Source organism: Cetorhinus maximus, chromosome 20 (genome assembly GCF_964194155.1).
Source record: "Cetorhinus maximus chromosome 20, sCetMax3.hap1.1, whole genome shotgun sequence".
Taxonomy (NCBI): domain Eukaryota; kingdom Metazoa; phylum Chordata; class Chondrichthyes; order Lamniformes; family Cetorhinidae; genus Cetorhinus; species Cetorhinus maximus.
Window position 1 is genome coordinate 12,264,976 of NC_135898.1, and position 9,243 is coordinate 12,274,218.

General features: G+C 42.7%; 1 pseudogene; it reads right to left on the minus strand.

Moving 5' to 3' along the window:
* Nucleotides 1-1,516: 1,516 nt before the first annotated feature.
* On the minus strand, nt 1,517-1,806 carry LOC144694636 (large ribosomal subunit protein bL33m pseudogene; annotated as a pseudogene).
* Nucleotides 1,807-9,243: the final 7,437 nt, after the last annotated feature.

A 9,243-nucleotide genomic window follows, 5' to 3' on the forward strand; every position in this document is an offset into this window, starting at 1 on the left:
ATCATATATATCAAATCAGCCATGATCTTATTGAATGGCGGAGCCAGCTAGAAGGGCTGAGGGGCTCCTAATTCATATGTTTGTATGTTTCTAACTTCTGATGAAAGGTCATCGAGTTGAAACATTAGGCCTGTTTCCCTCTCCACAGGTGCTGCCTGACCTGCTGAGGATTTCCAGCTAAGTCCATTTTTATCTTTAGTCAAATAAACTTTCTCTTTTAATACTGTGCACCAGGTTGGTAAAATTATGCAGCCTTCCAAAGTTGGTTTCTGCAAGCCATTTTGGGTTGCACTTTGACCCGGCTGTCTTTGACAAGTACAGTACATTAATAAAGTTCATCATTGTAATCTGTCCAAGATGGCTCAGGTCTCTGTTCACTGGAAAATTTTGGATTGGACACAATGTTTGAACTACTTATTCGTAATTATGCTGAGCAAGAAAATGGGGGAGATCATTGCGGAGCATAAGAGAACTGAGAGGCACCTGCTCTGCCAATTTGACGCATGGCTTCTCTAAGCTGCTGTTGGTACTCACTGCAGAGCAGATGTCATGCCCCACATGGCAGTAAATGCATCACAGAGACAAAAAAAGTGTCCTGATCAAATCAGGTTGATCGAGAAATGTAGGCAGATCGGAACCGTCTTGTTGAGACAAAAGCTTAACAGCAAACTTTGGTGCTGCATAACAGGAAGCAATTTCTTACACCCAAAGCAAAATCACTACAAAGGAGAAGCATTCTTTCCCTCAGAAGAACAACAACTTGCTTTTATGTAACTTGCACGCACATGAAGCATGGCCAGGAGGATTGTTTTCTTTTAATATTCATAGTTAATTTTATTGATTTTCTTTCAAATAACTAACAACAAATTGTAAATAAAAGTGCAAAAGTAATATTTAATATATTAATCTAATATATTAAGGTGTGACAGGGCAGTTCACAGGAGCATTAACAAACAAAATTGTATTTTTTCCTACTCCAAATTTCTCCTTTCCCTAAATGCCAGTTTTTGATGGATTGAAGTAAAACATGTGCTGGACATTTTCCAGTCACTTCTCCAAGTGGCTATTTCTCAGATTCAAGTTCTATAACATTGAGAGTCGGCAATCATTTAATGCATCATAGTCAAGCTTTTGTCTCAGTCTCTCTTGATGCACCCACAAATACCAGGCTGACACTCGGGGACATGAGCATCGACTTACACCCCTCTCCTTATCCAAGAGCACCTGTTGCCCTCCAACTGGTGAACGCACACATAGGGTGACGGCAAGAGAGGATAGAATCATTCCAGCTTGCAATGCCTTGAACTGTGAAAGAGCCTGAGGACACTTGCACACACAAGAAGCATGGCCAGGAGGATTGTTTTCTTTTAATATTCATAGGAATTAATTTTATTGATTTTTTTTCAAATAACTAACAACAAATTGTAAATAAAAGTGCAAAAGTGATGGTCCCCATTTCTCACATTGTCGTCTCCTTTGGGAATATCACCATCACCTTTTGTCACACTTATCATCCTAAAGCCACAGATGATGTTGTATTTCCAGGAAATCTTGTTCATTTTCTAAACTGTCCTTGTACAAAACCAATCTATTTAAGCACCCTATGTCAGATTGACCTGATTTTCTCCTTTTTAAAGAAAAGAGCATGCTTGTTCACTGTAGGATCGTGTTTCCTCAGGACTAGTTTTTCCCATAGTCGGCTCCTCTTCGCTTTGAAGCAACAGCCACTTCCAGCTGCGCTCACCACCCTCACAAGGGTGGACTTTGACTTGCTCTTGGCAAAGTTCACTGTTGTCAACAACATCTTCCCTCTGCCTGGATTGTTGATGATCAAGGAAAATGAGTCAAGTGCCTTGAACAGTGCAGAGCAGAGGAAAGTTAGAGGAGGGTTAACATAGAAGCATAGAAACTAGGAGCAGGAGTAGGCCATTCGGCCCTTCGAGCCTGCTCCGCCATTCATTATGATCATGGCTGATCATCCAACTCAATAGCTTGCTCGCGCTTTCTCCCCATATCCTTTGATCCCTTTCTCCCCAAGTGCTATATCTAACTCCTTCTTGAAAACATACAATGTTTTGGCCTCCACTACGTTCCGTGGTAACGAATTCCACAGGCTCACCACTCTCTGGTTGACAGCATTGATGAGTTTGGAAGCGCATCTAAAATTATCATAACCAAACTTCTCAAGAAGTGTCGACATGAGTTCAGCTGCTGACAATTTGCAATCTTTTCACGTTCATTCAATCATTGCTGGGTTGAGATTGTCAAATTAAGAATACGTTTGTGCGGTGTGTTAATGTCTACTGGGAACCAGAATAAAAGTCTCCCAACAGATTTTGCCGATGACCTTTAACAGGACCTGATAATGGATCCATCAGCTATCGGTGTATTATTCCTGAACCCAGGTCTCAGGAGGTGAGGAACACTTCATTCCATTTGGCAGCAGAATGATACTGTTTCTAAGCAGCTTCCTAAACATAAACCTTTACATGTTTAACCTATTGGAGCATCGTACCACTTAGTTACATACAACCAGTAATTACACTAATTAAATTGAATTCACAATGCTGAGCACTCATTCCATGAAATATTTTTAATAGCTGCCTGAATTTTTATCCATCATCAATTCCAACACCTCAGATTTAAGATTCTCACCCTTATGTTCAAATGGTCTCGATCCTCTCTATCTGAGTCACCTCCTCCAGCCCCACATACCTCCAGGAACCCTGCGTTCCTGCAATTCGAGCCTCTTGTCCATCCCGCACTACTTTTTTTTCTTTCTTCCCACCACTAGGCACATAGGAACAGGAGTAGGCCATTTAGGCCCTGGAGCCCATTCTATCGTTTAATGATATCATGGCTGACCTGTGACCTAACTCCCCCATGCCCACCCTAGCCCCATGTACCTAAACACTTCTGGCACACAAAAATTTATCCATCTCAGTTTCAGGATTAACAATTGATCCAGTGTCAACTGCTGCTTGCAGATCGGACGTCCAAACTTCTACCACCCTGAGCATGGAGAAGTGTTTCCTAATTTCAGTCCTGAAAGACCACGCTTCAATTTCTGGACCAGTTGGTGGCTGTGTCTTCAACCGCCTTAGCCCTAGACTCTGGAATTCCCTCCTAAACCTCTTAACCCCTCCAGTTCTCTCTCTTTCATTAAGATACTGCTTAAAAACCTACTCAGACCTAAATGTTTTGTCAATTTTTCATCATGCCTGCTCCTTTAGTTTGGCATCAAATTTTTGTCTGATTATGACCTTGGGAAGATTTATTGAATCAAAAGGTTCTATGTAACTGCAAGTTGTTGTTGGCGAGTGCAACTCAGCTTCTCAACAGTGATTCATCACCTTTCAGGGAAGGTTTGATTTGAACCGGTGCCTGATTGCAAGCCTAGTGGCACTCGTTGGACCCAAGTTACGCGGCAAAATCCATTACTGTGCACTACGGCAATCCGATTAATGCATCTCGTCGAAGACCATTACAGTAGAAACTTCAGCAAAATACACCCAGCCAATTAGGAAGATCTTCGCAGCCGTTGAAACAAAGCCAGGAATGCCGGGAATCTTCATTTGCAGCGATCTATCCAAGTTGGCTTTTTTTCAACACAAATGTTATGTAGTTAACTTTTAATTTATCAACACAACATGATATTCCTGTAGAATCTGGACAAAGGCTTTGTCATGCTAAGTGCGAGATAGGACATGTCAGAAACAGAAATCATTTAGAGTGCATTTCTGCCCAAATGTTAATTATGTGATCAGGAATGGTCAAACAGGAATTCTTTGCCACACCTTTGGCTGATAGATTGGGGGAGTTTTAACCTCAAAAATTGGGTGTCAGATGGGACGTTAAAATATGACAGGGTAGGGTGCGACAAACTCTCTCCAAGGAAGTGTGTCGCTCAGTTCAATACTTTGATGAGGCTATGAGCCTCAGGTTTTATCTTTTATCCAGAGCAACACTGATGGACCAGGTTTTTCAGGCTTCAGGAAATCTAGAAGTTTAAGGGAGTCAAGGACTGCTGCTGTATCGAAGAGCTAAGTGTTTTTCCAGTGGGGCTGAGGGACCAGGAGGAGGAAGAGTGCTTCCCTTGGCTCCCTGCGAACACTCACTGACCATCTCTCCTCCTACTGTACCTTCCTGAGATCACCAATCTCCCCCAGTCACCAAGCAAACTGTTCTCCCATGATCGACAATCCAAATGTCTCCCCCGCCAATGCATCTTCAACTCCAGCAATCATCACCCTCCCAAACAATGACTTATGCCATTATACCGCCTCCTCCCCCCCACCCCACCCCACCCCGCACCTCGTGATCTCTACCCCCAACAGTCAGAAACCTACCTGTCCCTGGGTTGCAGCCTCTTCTGAGGTAACCCCCGCCCAGTAGGGAGCCGAATTGGTCAATCAGGCTGGCTTCCAGGTGGGGAGCCCGTTAGAAAAAAAACAACAGGCACACTGTGGTATTAAAACTCCACAACAATCAGAACTCCTCCCCCAAACCCCCACAGCTTGGATATCCCACCCCACCGCGGGTCTCCTTCTCATGAAGTAACGTTGGTGTTGATTCGTTAAGGAATGCACCCTAATAATGAATCTTGAAAGTACAGATCAATTAGTTCAACACTAGTGAAGCAGAAATAACAGTGAGCATTTTCAACACACAATCCATATCCAACCGAAGCACTTGCTGACCATAAGCTGAACTGATTTCAATATGCGGCGACCTAAGTCTCATGATAACTGGATTTCAAGGTTAGAATCAAGCAACTGCAGGTGTTTGTTTCTGCACGCTTCAGCTAACACGTCGCCAAATGGCTTTCCTCATCTGCGTTAATGCTGTGAACTCTTTGAGAAGGAAACTGGAGTTACTTGTCAAGGAATGCATGCTTTGAACATGTTCAGGGAAGCCCTGCGTCTTAAGGTTTTTCAAGGTGCATGAATTAAATGGCAAACTAGTTGACAAGGTTGGCAACTGCCCTGGTAATGGAAACCAGAGGTGATGATAAACAAACAAGCATCTGTTTTTTTTTTCGCTGGTAACACGACTCAGAAATGACATGCAGCAAAATAAAACTGATCGATGATGCCGAGCTGTGCAGTCAAGTGATATGTACGTAGGCGGAACTGATAGGTATCTGTGCAATTAGATGTGGTAAGAAATGCCAGATGGGATTTAAGGGGAAAAAATGTGAGGTGATGCCTGATTATCCACTGCACATACCCAATGCATGGGTGCTCCAATGGTGATAATGCAAATTAAGCATCATGGCATCTTCAAGACACATTATCCTGCTTCCAGGGTATTTCATCTCAAGGCCCACTTTTCATTCTCCTTGAAAATCTTCCTGGGTTTATCCTTACCCCTAAGGCCAACAGTCTGATCCTTCAAGCTACCCTCTTGTCAACTTGACACTGGGATATTTTTCAATTGAAGAAACAGCTGTTCATCTCAGTCGGCCTGAAATCTCTGATCAAGTCCCTGACTCTCCGCCATGATTTCAAACGTGAGTGGGCAGCTGGTCACCTCGTTGGCACTGTGACATGCCTCTGGCACTCTACTTTTGAGCACATTCGGGAGTCACGGCCTGAATTTTTCGGCAGTAACAGCAGAGAAGCTGTTAGCGTCACATTGCTCCTTTAAATCTGACCGCCAACCTCTGGAGTCCGCCTATGCGCAGTCAAACACAGAGATTGTCATCATTCCACACTTCTCCAGAGGGCGCACTGTTGAGGTCCCTCAGGCTGCAAATAGAACTGACTTTCAACCATGCTCTAAATATTGCTATAACAATGCTTTAAGAAGTTACACCTTGTTCGACGAGGTGTATATGAGATTTTAATGGCGCATTTTGTTGACAATTACTGCTGAACAGCCTCACTGACTTTGAAAGAGTAACACGATATTTGTTTCTCCGCTTTGATAAGAAATTCCACATCATTTTAAAATAATTTTTTCAGCTTTATGATATTTTAACTTCTACCTTAATCCTATCTTTGTGCGCCTTTTATTTTGCTGTCCGTAAAATTTTAAAATTAAAAGTGAAGGGATTCTGTGTACACCACTTCCTTCTTTATTGCTGAAAAAGAGACTTTTTTTGTCAGAGGTTTTCATCTTGCACTCACCAGGACAATTTGCAAGAAAATGCCAATGTCAGGGGCAACAGCAAATTTATACTGTGTGAGAAGAGAGTGCTGATTGGTTGACAAGTTGACTTTGATTGATAGAGCTGTAGCCATGGAGAATGCACCAGTTGAGGGTGACTTACAGTTAACTGCCAAGCATTGTTTGAAATTTAAACCAGGCAACTTGACTCTGATTGATCAAGACATTGCCCCGAAGAATGAACCAGAAAATGGATGTCACTCATTTTGTTTAGCTGAAACAGGCACAATGTGTGTACATGCCCCTTCTATCTGCAAAGCACAGGGCCCTGTGTATTGATATATGTAGCTTCCAGTACATGCAAATGCTTTTGTTGTCTCCGAGAATACAGCCAGTGTGACTGGCTGCTAACTCTACTTGTTGACACCACCGGAGACCCCCTCAATTTAACGTCAGATTTTGACACTTGTCAGGAAAAGGGAAATCTATACCATAGTATTTGCTGTATCTTAATGGGCAGTTTTTTTTAGCGGTCAGTGGCGAGAGCTGACCGCCAATTCTAGCCCATTCTGCAATTGTCTTTCTGTGGAGATTGGCATCTCCACAGCTATTTGGTAGACTCTGGTGCCATCTACTTTTGAAGCAAGTTACCACTATACAGCTTGTTCCGTTCTCCGTTCATGGCCATCGGTTGACTTGATTCCTTGAGTTGAGCTGTAGTTACTGACATATCCCAGTTTATTTATCCATAAATTGGGGTAGAAGGGATTTTAAGATTCCCTATTCCTTCTCTTGGGGATAACAGAAAGCAAGCTCCTGTTTCAAGGAAAAAAAAGTACTCTGAAGCTCGCAATGAACATAATTATGGTGATTTGGTGATCATTTTAAATTATGCCCCTGATTTGATATTTTTTTTAAAAAAGACCTTATTAAAATATGTGATTAAGTTGCACAGTTACCAACACTTTGTAATCAAAATGACACTGAAGTATTGGAGGCAGCTCAGAGAAAAGTTCCAAGACTCAATTATGAGGGTCATCCAATAGAACTGGACTCACTTTCATCGGGACTGATGTTTTAAAAAGAATGCAACTCAGGTTTTGAAATATTGGAAGGCACAGATAACTAAGAAGAAACCATGTTATTAAGTTGTAATCACAGAGCACATAACTACCGGGTTGTCAAGCTTCATGCAACAGAAGACATTGACGACAATGTTTCCATCCCCTCCAGATAAGATATGTAGCATCAAATAATGTCAAAAATAGTGACTACCCCATCAATGAACTGCTTTGAATGAACTCAGGGAAATTGATAAAAGTCTAGGGTTTGATGTCAATTGTTTAAGAACAAGAAAAAATCAACATCGCACCTGCACTCCAACTATCAAGGGTATGAAGCTACATTACCTTCAGATCCTCCCACTACCCAAACAATGGGCATTTACAGGAGAGAATATTCCACATTGCAGAGGGGGAAGAATAAATTATTAAAAATAAGTAAGAGAGCAGACATAAAAGCTTGCTCAAGGGAATAGGTGTTGGAGATGGCGATGAAAGAAGTGCAAGGATTAGGGAGACAGTTCCAGAGAATGGGGCCGAGGTAGTTGGAGACTGGGCCCCTAATGGTGGGACGAAGACAACGAAGAATTCTTCAATAGCACTTGAACTCACTACTTCAAGGATCAGATACCTTCTTCTTTAGTTTCGATGTGGCTATCATTTCAACACTGCCTTTTCCAAGTTCTCCGATCAGCACTCCCACCCTGAGTCACAGGATTGTAGGTTCAAGCCCCACTTCATGACTTGAGCATAGAAGTCAGAGTTCTTTCAAAGAGCCGAACTCGGTCTGATGGGAGCAATGATAGCAAATTTAACCAAATTTATTGAGCAACAGTCGTAAGTCTTGAGACAGTGAATAAAACATGAGGGATGAATTTCTATTGAGCCTTGAAGACAAAAATAGCGAATAAATCCATTCATCAGGTTTGCGCTGCAGGCACAAAGAAATTCTTGACAGACAACAGTTTTAAGAACCACATATCTATCACGTTTGTTGGTGCCCATTAACTGCTCCTCTGATCACTGCCTTGCACAACTGATGAAAGGAATTCAAAGTACACTTGAAAAAGAAACATGTAAAGAATAAAGGCATTCATTTATAAGGCACATTTCATTATCACTGGACTTCTCAACGTGTTTCACAGCCAATGAAGTAGCTTTGAAATGTCATTACTGTTGTAATGTCGCAAGTGCAGCAGCCAATTTGCACACAGCCAACTCCCACAAACAGCAACATGATAATGACCAGATAATATGATTTGTGACATTGATTGAGGGATAAATGCTGACCAGGACACCAGGGATAATTCCCCTGCTCTTGTTCAAAGTAGTGCCACCTGAGCAGGAAGGTGGGGCCTTAGCTTAATGTCTCATCTGAAAGATGGCACCTCCAACAGAGCAGCGCTCCCTCAGTACTGCAACAGGTTGTCAGCCTTGACTTCTGTGCTCAAGTCCTGAAGTGGAGCTTGAAGCTACGATCCTGTGACTCAGGGTGGGAGTGCTATCAGCTGAGCCATGGCGTGGGAAAAGAGTAGGAAGAGTGGGACTAATTGGACAGCTCTTTCAAAGAGCTGAACTAGGTATGATGGGCTAAACAGCTTCCTTCTATGCTATTTGATTCCCTAATTCATGGGGACAGGACTAAGGATGTGATCCTCTCCGTTCATAGAATAGTCACAGCAAAGAAGGAGACCATTCAGCCCACCAAGTCCATGCTGGCTCTCTGTGAGACCAATCCAGCTAGACCCACCCCCCCCCTCCCCCAGCTCTTACCCTGTTGCCCTGAAATTTTCTTTTTTTCACATGCTGATCCAATTCCCTTTTGTAAGCCACAACTGAATTTGTCTCCAGTACACTCTCAGGCAGTGCATCCCAGATCCTAACCAGTTGCTGTGTAGTTAAGTATTGACTGGTGTCGCCTTTGGTTCTTTTGCCAATCACCTGAAATCTGTGTGTTTTTGCTGGTTCCCAGCTTTTCGACCAACGGGAACAGTTTCTCTTGACCCACTGTGTCCGGACTCCTCATGATGTTGAGCGCCCCTGTCAAATCTCATATCAACCTTCTCTTCTC